Source organism: Hyla sarda, unplaced genomic scaffold, assembly GCF_029499605.1.
Source record: "Hyla sarda isolate aHylSar1 unplaced genomic scaffold, aHylSar1.hap1 scaffold_1146, whole genome shotgun sequence".
NCBI lineage: Eukaryota > Metazoa > Chordata > Amphibia > Anura > Hylidae > Hyla > Hyla sarda.
Genome location: NW_026607767.1, coordinates 70,145 through 83,190, shown reverse-complemented (window position 1 = coordinate 83,190; position 13,046 = coordinate 70,145). Strand labels below are relative to the sequence as shown.

Sequence of the window (13,046 nt, the reverse complement as noted above, 5' to 3'; positions counted from 1 at the left end):
CCCTTTCACGGTTATCGCTTCTCGGCCTTTTGGCTAAGATCAAGTGTAGTATCTGTTCTTATCAGTTTAATATCTGATACGTCCCCTATCTGGGGACCATATATTAAATGGATTTTTGAGAACGGGGGCCGATTTCGAAGCTTGCTTCCGTCGCCCTATGCATTGACCCGATATGGCAGTATCTTCGGGTACAGTGCACCACCCCCTTACAGGGTTAAAAAGAAAGATTCCTACTTTCATTGCTACCTGCTTGCTGGCTAGCCAGCTAGCCAGCCCTGTGGGCCTTGCTGCTGCAGCCAAAAAACAAAAGGTGGTGCTGCTGCTGCTGCTTCTGCTGCTTCTGCTTGTGTCTGGCCGCTGTTGGAGCGTCCAGGCACAGGACTTCTGCTGCTGCTGACTAAATGGCCTCCTTAATTGGATCATTTGAGTAGCCAGCACACCTGTGCAGGTAGGGCATGACATGATAGGCAGCTGCCTTGATAGCGGGTGGGTGCTGAATGTTCCTAATTGACAAAATAAGATTAATGCTTATGAAGAAATATAAAATCTCATCCCTTCCCCAATATCGCGCCACACCCCTACCCCTTAATTCCCTGGTTGAACTTGATGGACATATGTCTTTTTTCGACCGTACTAACTATGTAACTATGTAACATAACATGGGGGGGGGGGGGTCTCCTGGCTGTTCACACAGGTGTGTCATTGCTGTACATTGACCATGCATTGCTTCTGTGGTATTGCAAAGGCAAAGACAAATGCTTCCAGCCATCCATTGCACTAATGGATTGGTCATCAGCTGGCTGTCTATGTCCCGCATCAATATAGACCAAAGTACAGAGGGTTAGGCTATGCTATTGTGCACCTACCTGATGCATCAGAAGGTGCGAGGCCCTTGCTAAATTCTGTGCACAGACTTTGAGATCTATACTTTAGACTGTATCTAAACCTGCTCCAACATGGACTGACATTCTGGCCTACTTTCAGCCGATGCGACTTGTCTGTCGCTGAACAGTCGCTTTTTATGTATTCAGCACCTATGTATAATGTTGTAAAAATGCTCTAGAAGCTAAAGTCGCAGAAATGTCACACATATTTGGCCTGCAACTTTCTGTGCGACAAATTCAGACAGGAAAAATCAGTATAAATCCTTAGAAAATTATCCCCCAGTGTCTCCATCTGCTGGCGGTATTGAATAAGCATTGCTGCACTGATGGGGTATGCATTAGACGAAAAAAAAGAAGAAAAAGAAGAATAATACGCCCAGAAAAGAGGCGAAAAGGAGAAAAACGTAAAAAAACGTGAAAAAAAAGTAAGAGGAAGAGAAGGGAAAAAAAGGTGGAAATGGGTTTAAAAGTGATTTCGGCGGAGAAATATATATATATATATATATATATATATATATATATATATATATATACGCGCACACACACACATATATATAAACGTATTCTCCGTTGAGATATTGCAGCCGCTGCTGTGTCCAGGCCCAGGAGCCTTAGCACTGTGCTGTGATGTCACTCAATACCACTGACATCACTAGGTGTAAACAACATCTCTCCTTTGCTGTGTATGTGACTATGGAGCTGTTTGGTGATGTCGTCTATTATGGCCTTCATAGAAGCAACAGGAGATTGTTGCATCCATCTAGAACCCTCAGAACTACAGTGCTATGATGTCACTCACTTCCACAGGCCTTGCAGAGTGTAAACAACAACAACCCAGCTTTGTTGTGTATGTAACCATAGGGATTTGTGATGTCACCTAGAACCTTCACAGCAGCGACAGCTTTATGAGGAGCATCAGCACTGCTCTGCCTGAGCAGAACCATCACCGCCATAGGTTGTCAAATAACCCGGATTTAACCCACACAGGTAAGTCCAATGGGGTGCAGGCATGTCCTCTATGCTTACAGCTTCCCGTGGGTGTTGGTTTGATACCGTTTGGGGACAGCCAAGGAGGCATCTGCAGGCAACAAAGGTAGGTGTGTGCTTGTGTGTGTGTTTCCTATGCAGATCCTAAGCCCAGTGTCACATGCAAGTAGGAGGAGTAAGAAGGGTTCCTGGCAAATCCGGGTTATGGATTGCATTTAAAAAGGCCCCGTGGGAGTGCAATGGGCCCCTGTCTTGCTGCTTAGCAATAATGGTATGGGTTTAGGTTCTGCTGTGTGTACTGGTGGTTGACTGCCCCCCAGCCCAGAGTGTGCATGGAAAATTGTCTGGCAGCCTCCCTGACAGCAAGCAGTGATAGTGCCCATGAAGGGGACCTTGTTGGGCCCGCCCCTTTCACGGTTATCGCTTCTCGGCCTTTTGGCTAAGATCAAGTGTAGTATCTGTTCTTATCAGTTTAATATCTGATACGTCCCCTATCTGGGGACCATATATTAAATGGATTTTTGAGAACGGGGGCCGATTTCGAAGCTTGCTTCCGTCGCCCTATGCATTGACCCGATATGGCAGTATCTTCGGGTACAGTGCACCACCCCCTTACAGGGTTAAAAAGAAAGATTCCTACTTTCATTGCTACCTGCTTGCTGGCTAGCCAGCTAGCCAGCCCTGTGGGCCTTGCTGCTGCAGCCAAAAAACAAAAGGTGGTGCTGCTGCTGCTGCTTCTGCTGCTTCTGCTTGTGTCTGGCCGCTGTTGGAGCGTCCAGGCACAGGACTTCTGCTGCTGCTGACTAAATGGCCTCCTTAATTGGATCATTTGAGTAGCCAGCACACCTGTGCAGGTAGGGCATGACATGATAGGCAGCTGCCTTGATAGCGGGTGGGTGCTGAATGTTCCTAATTGACAAAATAAGATTAATGCTTATGAAGAAATATAAAATCTCATCCCTTCCCCAATATCGCGCCACACCCCTACCCCTTAATTCCCTGGTTGAACTTGATGGACATATGTCTTTTTTCGACCGTACTAACTATGTAACTATGTAACATAACATGGGGGGGGGGGGGGGGTCTCCTGGCTGTTCACACAGGTGTGTCATTGCTGTACATTGACCATGCATTGCTTCTGTGGTATTGCAAAGGCAAAGACAAATGCTTCCAGCCATCCATTGCACTAATGGATTGGTCATCAGCTGGCTGTCTATGTCCCGCATCAATATAGACCAAAGTACAGAGGGTTAGGCTATGCTATTGTGCACCTACCTGATGCATCAGAAGGTGCGAGGCCCTTGCTAAATTCTGTGCACAGACTTTGAGATCTATACTTTAGACTGTATCTAAACCTGCTCCAACATGGACTGACATTCTGGCCTACTTTCAGCCGATGCGACTTGTCTGTCGCTGAACAGTCGCTTTTTATGTATTCAGCACCTATGTATAATGTTGTAAAAATGCTCTAGAAGCTAAAGTCGCAGAAATGTCACACATATTTGGCCTGCAACTTTCTGTGCGACAAATTCAGACAGGAAAAATCAGTATAAATCCTTAGAAAATTATCCCCCAGTGTCTCCATCTGCTGGCGGTATTGAATAAGCATTGCTGCACTGATGGGGTATGCATTAGACGAAAAAAAAGAAGAAAAAGAAGAATAATACGCCCAGAAAAGAGGCGAAAAGGAGAAAAACGTAAAAAAACGTGAAAAAAAAGTAAGAGGAAGAGAAGGGAAAAAAAGGTGGAAATGGGTTTAAAAGTGATTTCGGCGGAGAAATATATATATATATATATATATATATATATATATATATATATATATATATATACGCGCACACACACACATATATATAAACGTATTCTCCGTTGAGATATTGCAGCCGCTGCTGTGTCCAGGCCCAGGAGCCTTAGCACTGTGCTGTGATGTCACTCAATACCACTGACATCACTAGGTGTAAACAACATCTCTCCTTTGCTGTGTATGTGACTATGGAGCTGTTTGGTGATGTCGTCTATTATGGCCTTCATAGAAGCAACAGGAGATTGTTGCATCCATCTAGAACCCTCAGAACTACAGTGCTATGATGTCACTCACTTCCACAGGCCTTGCAGAGTGTAAACAACAACAACCCAGCTTTGTTGTGTATGTAACCATAGGGATTTGTGATGTCACCTAGAACCTTCACAGCAGCGACAGCTTTATGAGGAGCATCAGCACTGCTCTGCCTGAGCAGAACCATCACCGCCATAGGTTGTCAAATAACCCGGATTTAACCCACACAGGTAAGTCCAATGGGGTGCAGGCATGTCCTCTATGCTTACAGCTTCCCGTGGGTGTTGGTTTGATACCGTTTGGGGACAGCCAAGGAGGCATCTGCAGGCAACAAAGGTAGGTGTGTGCTTGTGTGTGTGTTTCCTATGCAGATCCTAAGCCCAGTGTCACATGCAAGTAGGAGGAGTAAGAAGGGTTCCTGGCAAATCCGGGTTATGGATTGCATTTAAAAAGGCCCCGTGGGAGTGCAATGGGCCCCTGTCTTGCTGCTTAGCAATAATGGTATGGGTTTAGGTTCTGCTGTGTGTACTGGTGGTTGACTGCCCCCCAGCCCAGAGTGTGCATGGAAAATTGTCTGGCAGCCTCCCTGACAGCAAGCAGTGATAGTGCCCATGAAGGGCACCTTGTTGGGCCCGCCCCTTTCACGGTTATCGCTTCTCGGCCTTTTGGCTAAGATCAAGTGTCTTGCCCTAAGGTATTCGGGTACCCCTCTCCTCGGCCTTGTGGGATCGCCCAGGTTTATTGCCTGGGCTTCACCCACCTGCTGCTATTGGGGAGAGGGCTTAGTCCCAGGATAACGGGAAGGTGATCATCGGAGGACGGGTCTGCCGGAGAGGATGGCTAATGCGCCGAACGCTCCTAATACAGTACGGCTGTTTATCGAGGAGGAAAAGAGGAGTGCCTACGGGATTTTGCATGTCCAGCAGAAGGTCGTGGAAGGAGTGCTGAGGATGCCGCATGCTTCCATCTTCTGTGTCCAGGTCTTTCCCAGCCAAGGATTCTTTGACGTGACCTTCTACAACCTGGATGATCTCCGTACCTGTCTCTACCGGAGTAAGGAGAATGCTTCTCACCCTGACCTACAAGGGATCCGATTCATTTCCTGCGAGGCTCGGCCTAAGAAAGTTCCAGTGGTAGTGCATATGTACAACCCTTTTGTGCGGGATGAGGAGATCCAGACCTTTCTAAGAAGGTATTGTGTGTCTGTTTCTGGTGCGGAGAGGAAAAATAACATCCTGGGGACTTTCACAGGCATGAGACGTTTTTGGGTGGAGTTTAGGCCTGCCCCCGAGGGTGGTGCTGAAGGTTTTTGTCACCCCCCGCAGAACTTTGCGATAGGGAACAACAGGGGGTTTCTGCACTACCCGGGGATGCCAAGTTTTTGCCGGGACTGTTTTTGCTTTGGTCATACCAGAGAGAACTGTACAACCGGGCAGGTTTGCAGGAACTGCCACAAGCCTGATCACCGCACTGCAGACTGTCCCGAGAAACGCAAGTGTCATTTCTGTGGTTCTTCGGATCACCTGGCTAGGAGTTGCCCCACTTACCAGTCCGGGGCACCCCGATCATATGCAATGGCTCTTCGAGGTGGGACAGTTCCTGAGGACTCCAATGCTGCCAGGGCAGGCGATGCAGAGGTTAGCGTGCTGACAAGTGAAGCAGAGTCTGCCCCTGTTTTTCCTTCCATTTCTAGGTCTGTTCCGGATGCTTTGGTGGCAGAGGGGGAGAAGGCGGAGTCTGTTTCGGGGGCATCTGTTTCGGAGGCCTCTGATCCGCCAGAGGAGATGACTGTGGACAAAGAATCCTTGAAGAGAAAGATGCCGGTGGAAGAATCGGAGGATGACTGTCCGACTCCTCAGAGTCAAAGGATTGAGGACTTTCCTAGCCCGGGAAGGGAGGAGGCAGGTGGAGGGTCGTCATGTCAGATTGATTCTGACTCCTCTTTATCCTCCCTGGGCACAGGTTATTTGGAGGAATGTTCAGTCAAAAAATTGACAAAGACTCTTAAGTTTAAGGAAGGGGAGGCAAAAAATAAGGGTAGAGGTCGGGGAAAGGCTAGGCCTCCTTTTGATAATGCTTGATTTTGTATTTCCTTTTTTTCCTTCAAATGTTTGAATGAGTTTAACAATTGGTTCTCTAAATGTCCGCAGTATTAGATCTTTAGAAAGGAGATCCGCCATTTTTGATTTACTTTCTAGATATTCTTTTGATGTTCTAGGTCTCCAGGAGTGCTGCTTGGATGGGGAGCCAAATATCTCCTGGCCTTATGGGCAATCGGTATGGTCTGGTTCAATGGAACGTAATTCGGGGGTGGGGATTTTGTTCAAAAGTAATGAGTTTGTTGTTAAAAAAGTTGTCCATATTGTTCCGGGTAGGGTATTATTAGTGCATTTTATTTTCAGGGGTTTCACATATAAAGTAATTAATGTTTATGCTCCAACTGGGAGGAAGGAAAGAGGGGAGGTGTTTGAGAAATTATATTTCTTTTTGAGTGGGAGGGATGATGTGTTCCTTATAGGGGATTTCAATTGTATAATAACAGAGGGGGATAGGAGTAGTACTACGGTGGGTGGTGGGTCTGGTTTAGACAGTACTAGTAAGCAGCTTAAAGAGATTGTAAATTTATTTGGGTTAAAGGATTCCTTTGTTGCCCATAATGATGGTACTATCGGTTATACATATTTTTCTAACAATACAAGTTCGCGTATTGATTTCATTTTTGTCTCAAAACTAATGTCTGTTTCTAATTTCAGACGGAGGAGGTTACCGTTCACGGATCATGCCTGGATTGAGTGTGTGGTAAAAGGTGGTGGTCTAAGTGAGTATGGAAAGGGTGTTTGGAAGTTGAATGTGTCTTTATTGGATAATGAATGTGTATTACAAGAATATAGGGAGCGTTTTGATGGATGGGTGTTGAGGAAGGATGCATTTTATAGTGTGGTTGAGTGGTGGGAGTGGGTGAAGTTAGAGACTAAAAGGTTTTTTATTAAAAAAGGGTGTGAGAAAGGGAGGAAAGATAGAGAAGAGTATGAGAGATGGCAAAGAAGGTTAGAGTATTTGTATGAATTGAGGCGTTTGGGGATGAGTGTTGAGAAGGAGATTGAGGAAGCTCGTGGAAGTGTGAATGAGTGTCTGGAGAGGAATGGAAGGAAGATTATTGCACAGGCTAGGGTTGAAGTGAAAGAGAAGGATGAGAAATGTAGCAAATTTTTCTTTAAAAAGGCATTCAGTAAAAAAACTGAGATGATGAGTGTTTTTACGAATGATGGGGTAGAGGTCTTTGGTAAGGATGAGGTGTTAGAGGAAGTGTGGAAGTTTTATTCTGATTTATTCACGGAGAAGGAGCGGGACGTGACTCTAGAGGAGGAATGTTTGGGATATGTGGATAAGCGTTTGGATGAAATTGATGGGTTCTTTATGGAAGAGGATGTGAGGAAGAGTGAGGTGGAGGATGCTGTGAATGGGATGAAGAAAGGAAAGGTGGCAGGGAGTGATGGTTTGCCTGTGGAATTTTATCTTGTGTTTTGGGATATGTTAGGGGATTATGTATGGGAGGTGTGTAAGGAAGTACTTAGGAGAGGGAAGTTATCTAAAAGTATGAGTGAGAGTGTGACTGTGTTATTGTTTAAAAAAGGGGATAAGAGGGATCTTAAAAATTGGAGGCCTATAGCGCTCTTGAATTGTGATTACAAAATTATTGCTAAAGTTATTGCGAATAGGTTAAAGGATGTGATTGATTGTATGGTAGGTGAGGAGCAAATGTGTACAGTGCCTGATCGTAGGATTTCTGAATGTCTGTTAGGTCTGAGGGATGTATTGTGGGACTGTAAAACTAGGAAGCAAGGTGTGGCTGTTGTTACGGTGGATTTTGAAAAAGCGTATGATAGGGTGGTGCATGATTTATTGTTTAGGGTTTTGAGGAGGATGAATGTGCCGGACAGAATGGTGAAGTGGATTGAATGTTTGTATAGGGACATTTATAGTAAGATTCAGGTCAATGGTTTTCTGAGTAGGGAAGTGAGTATAAAATCTGGAGTGCGGCAGGGGTGTCCCCTGTCGCCAATTCTTTTTATTTGTATGATTGAGCCTTTGTTGGGGATGATTAGGAGAGATAAGGTGATGCGGGGTATAGAAATACCTGGTAGTCATGGGAAGGATATGCGAGTGATTGGTTACATGGATGATGTTACTGTTGTATGTAAGTCAATGGCAGGGGTAAGGCGTGCTAAGTTATTGATTGAGTGTTTCTGTTTAATGAGTGGGTTTAAGCTTAATGTTGGGAAGAGTGGTTGTAAATTTTTTGAGGGGTGGGGAGAGAGTGGGTTGTGCGAGTGGCCTGTGAGAGAGGGGGGTGTGGAAGTGCTTGGGGTGGTGTTTGATAATGATTTGTATGGGAAAGAAAGTTGGGAGAGGGTTTTGGGGAGGGTGGGGAATAAAATAAACTTCTGGTCTTTAAGGACTTTATCGATTGAGGGAAGGATTCTGGTTATTAAAGCTGTTATAATTCCTATTTTGCTTTATGTTAATTATGTGTTTCCTCCACCGGATAGGTGTCTGGCAAGAATTATCAGGCAGATCTTTGTTTTCTTATGGAATTCAAGGATGGAGAAATTGAGTCGTGGGAAGGTGGTGAAAAGCAGAATGCATGGTGGGAAAGGAATGATGAATGTGGAAGTGTTCCTGGCTGTGAAGTATGTCAGTTTTTGTCTCGCTGTAAGTAAGAAGGAATGTGTGTTTGGGTGCATGGTAAGGTATTTGGCTGGTAATGTGTTGTTGAAATATAAGCTAATGGAAAGGGACTTAAGGGTACCTGTAAGTTTTGAGGTTCCTTGGTTCTATCAGAGAATAGGGCGGTGTGTCAGGAAAAATAATCTGGAATGTGTGACTGAATGGAATGATAGTAAGAAGGTGATGAAAGTGTTGGAGCAGAGAGAAACAGTGGAATGTGTGGGAGGTCTGTCTGAGAAGGATTGTAAGGTAGTGTGGAAAAATGTCAGTCACAAGGAACTGACAAATAAACAAAAGGACTTGTCTTGGATGTTAGCTCATGGGTGTCTGCCAACAAGGGAATTTCAGAGGAGAAGGAGATTGGTAGACAGTGAAGTGTGTCCCAGGGATGGTTGCGGTGGATGTGAGAATTATGTACATGTGTTTTGGGAGTGTGGTTATGCGAAGTCTGTGTGGAGAAAAATGTCTGGTCTAATTAAAAATCTTACTGGAATTGAAATCTTATCCTTTAATATGATGATGTTTGGTTTGTGTGCAGTGGAGAGAGAGAAGGCAAGAGTGTTATGGTTCATAGTAAATTGTGTAAAAGAGGTTCTGTGGGATGTAAGGAATATTAGGATTTTCAATCAAACTGAAGTAAGTGTGAAGGAATGTCTGGGCATGATCCGTGGTAAAATTTACCTTTACGTATTATGTGATAGGAAAAACTATGGTTCTGATGATGCAGAGGGGATCTGGAAACACAAAAAATGGAAGTACTGGTTATGATTGTATTCTTATTTGTCTTTCTTTTTCTTTTCTTACAGATTATATCCTGATATGAAGGGACAGTTGGAGGGACAGAATCCGCTGCAATTTATTTTTTCTGAGGGAAAGTCATGAAGGGAAAGCTTTTTGTTATATGTACATGTAAAGACATGCTTCCTGTATATATTGTATATGTCAAATATGTGTTATTCATGTGTTTTCAGATGAATATGTAATTTTTTGAATGATTTACTTGGTTATGTATTGTATATTTCCTTTTCAATAAAAAAAAAAAAAAAAAAATCTGTTCTTATCAGGCAGGGGAGATACCATGATCGCTACGGTCTGAAGAACTCCAAGCATTGTGGTAGAGATTTTGCGTAGTACGATTGCAGTACTTTTCGTTCTTATTAGAACCGCATTTCTCTAGAGCATACCACCTGAAGATCGTCTCCTGCCTGCCTCGGAACATCTGAAGAAGGAGAAGATCTTGAAGACTGCAGCTCCGGAAGAAGCCGACGAAGAACCTGGAAGAAGGGAATCGGCGGTGAATTCCGGAACAGCGGCGAAGAGGAAGGCGGCGCAGAATCTTTTCGAAGAAACTCGCTGCCTCTGGAGAAGGATTTGCATAGCTCCTCCCACCGGGACCGGATCTGCATAGCTCCTCCCACCCGGGAAAGAAGACTTTGCGAAGCCTCTCTCCACAAGCAAGCAAGGAAGCGGAAAAGAGCCTGCTGGAAGAAGCCATGGCCTCAACCAGCAAGTCCACCCAGGAGGCTGCAGGGCAAGGCCTGGAGGTCCAGCCCCAACCACAGCAAGCTTCAACCTCCACCACGGCAAGGCAGAAGGGCGGCAGAATTCCTAACCTGGAAGCTCCAACCCTGGAGCCCTGGATGAGGCAGACTGTTGCCTTGAAGCTCAAGCCCGTGGACGGAAGGGTGCCGGACATGTCCCACGACGTGTTCTGCAAGAAGATGCTGGCGGATCAAGGCTTCCCCACGGCTGACACCCTGGGAATAGCAACCTTCTTTTCGGGAATCTTCTACATCACCTTTGCCACCATTGGGACCTGTAGAAGATACTGGGAGGTGGTGAAAGCGGCGAGTCCCGAATCCCCTTTCTCTCGCTTTGTGGGCAACTGCCTTATTCAAAGAGAGGAGAGGCGGGTGACGGTCTCAATGCGGAACCCACACACCCCAGGCACGGACATCTCGACCTTCCTGAAGCGCTTCTGCACCGTGGTGAGGGAGCCCACCCGCATCCTGAACTCACTCGGATACTGGACCTGCAAGTGGTCTGTGGTCGTCAGACTCAACAAGAACCCTGCTTCTCCAGACGGACTACAGCACCTGCCAACGACATTTTCCTTGGGCAACTCCACAGGACTTATCTTCTACCCGGACATGCCGCAGACCTGCAGGAGATGTGGCAAGATGGGCCACGAGGGCAAGGACTGTACGGAGGATGCCTGCAGGTATTGCCGTGTGACAGGTCACACGACCAAGGACTGCCCCAAGAGCAAGACCTGCAACCTCTGCGGACTGGCAGCCCACAGCTACAAGGACTGCCCCCAGAGGGAGAGAACATGGGCATCTGTGGCAGCGAGAGCACCGAAGCCAGCCCCAGCTCCGGAGCCAACACCACGGATGGCCAAGCCGACCAAGGAGGGTAAGAAGGCGAAAGCCACCACCCCTGCCCCGTCCCGCCCCTCCCCTGCACCTCCCGCCCCATCCCCTGCCCCTCCCGCCCCATCTCCTGCCCCATCCCGCCCCACCCCTGCCCCATCCCGTCCCACCCCTGCCCCATCCCGTCCCACCCCTGCCCCTCCTGCCCCATCCCGTCCCACCCCTGCCCCTCCTGCCCCATCCCGTCCCACCCCCACCCCTCCTGCCCCATCCCGCCCCACCCCTGCCCCCCGTACCCCACCCCGGCCCACCCCTGCCCCCCGTACCCCACCCCGGCCCACCCCTGCCCCGTCCTCCCCTGCCCGGCCCACCCCTGCCCCGTCCTCCCCTGCCCGGCCCACCCCTGCCCCGTCCTCCCCTGCCCGGGCACTCTCTCCTGCCCCCCGCCCCACCCAGCCTCCTTTCTCTCCTGGCCCAGCAGCACCTAACCCCCCTCCAGCTGCTGGTGCCCGCCCTTCGGAGGACTTTCCTGTGCTTCCTCCCCCAGGTACCATACAGAGGAAGAGGAAAGGAAGGGACAACGTATCAGAAGAGTCCCACAAAAGAAAGATAATCGAGACCTGCGAAACCCCTCAAGCTTCAGATGAGGAGGAGGAGATGGAGCAGGTCTGCGAGAGCCCTGAGGCTTCAGAAGGAGAGGAGGTGATGGAGCAGGCCCAAGTGGAGCAGGTCCAAGCAGAGCCAGTCCAAGCTCAATCTATGGAGGAGCTGCTGCAGGACCCAGAGGTTAAGAAAATCCTGGACACTCCGTCCAACACGGTCTACGACGAGTTCTTGGAAGGGCGCTACGAGAAGCCACACGAGCCGACAGGCGCCAGAGAAGAGGACCCGTCCGACCAGACTGGTAACTAGTATCAGAACTAACCTCTCTTTTTTATTCCCATGGCTGATCTCAACATCTTCTGCATTAATGTGAGGAGTATTAGAGCTTGGTTTAGATTCCAGACTGTTCTTACGTTCTTAGATTCCCAGAGGTGTGATGTTTACATGTTGCAGGAATGTGCTTTGTCTGCTTCTAGGTCTTACAACCATCTGGCCAGGCAGTGGCCTCACGGCCCTTCCTACTGGTCTGGTGGGGGCGACAATAGGTCTGCGGGGGTGGCCATCCTGATCGGGGGAGGTAACTTTGCACTTGATTCCGTCCGGGAGCTCGTCTGTGGCAGACTTCTTGTCGCAGACGGTTCCTGGGCGGGTGAGCCCGTGCGGCTCATCAACGTGTATGCCTCCCCTGAGAGGGATGTCCGACTGGAGGTTCTCCAGGCCCTGCGGGCTGAACTCGCCACCACTAGAGCAGTAGTGTTGGGTGGTGACTTCAACTGCCCCATTGAGGTGGACGGGCGCAGTTCTGGCACATCCGCCAACCTGGACGTGACGTCTAAACTGCTGATTGAGATGGTGACGGAGGCATCCTTGCAGGACGTTGTCGGGTCCATCGGGAACGGCTCCGTAAACTATACGTGGAGCCGCCCCGATGGCTCGCTCCGTTCTCGGATAGACTTCATCTTCACTTCGAGAGCAGTCAGAAAGGTGTCGTACTCTATGGTCCCCTGCTTCTTCTCTGACCACAGGGCCATTCGATTCCGGGGGACTCTGGGCCATGGATTCCCACCTGGCCCGGGCTCCTGGAAGTTGAATTGTGCCCTGTTGGAGCAGAGGGAGGTCATGGAGGAACTTAGGGATGCTTACCTTGTATGGCGAAATGACAAATGTCTGTTCAAGTGCATCAGCGATTGGTGGGAATATGTTAAAGTCGAATTCCGTTGTTTCTTTCAGGCAAAAGGCAGACAACAGGCGTGTGCGAAGAAGTGGGACTTGAGGAAACTGCAGCGCGAGCTGCGGTCCCTGCAGGACCTGCTTCAGTGTGGCTGGGACGTCAGGGAGGAGCTGGAGGAGACCAAAAAGAGCTTGAAAAGGCACTTTGAGGAGGAATCCAAGCGAATCGTCTTTCGTTCCAAGGTG

General features: G+C 48.1%; 2 non-coding genes across 2 annotated transcripts; both read left to right on the top strand.

The window, feature by feature from the left end:
- The first annotated feature begins 13 nt into the window (after positions 1–13).
- On the top strand, positions 14–204 carry LOC130301979 (U2 spliceosomal RNA). Its single transcript, XR_008852311.1, has one exon. It is a non-coding gene; the product is annotated as a U2 spliceosomal RNA (small nuclear RNA).
- A 2,086-nt stretch (positions 205–2,290) lies between these two features.
- Positions 2,291–2,481, top strand: LOC130301978 (U2 spliceosomal RNA). Its single transcript, XR_008852310.1, has one exon. It is a non-coding gene; the product is annotated as a U2 spliceosomal RNA (small nuclear RNA).
- The last annotated feature ends 10,565 nt before the right edge of the window (positions 2,482–13,046 follow it).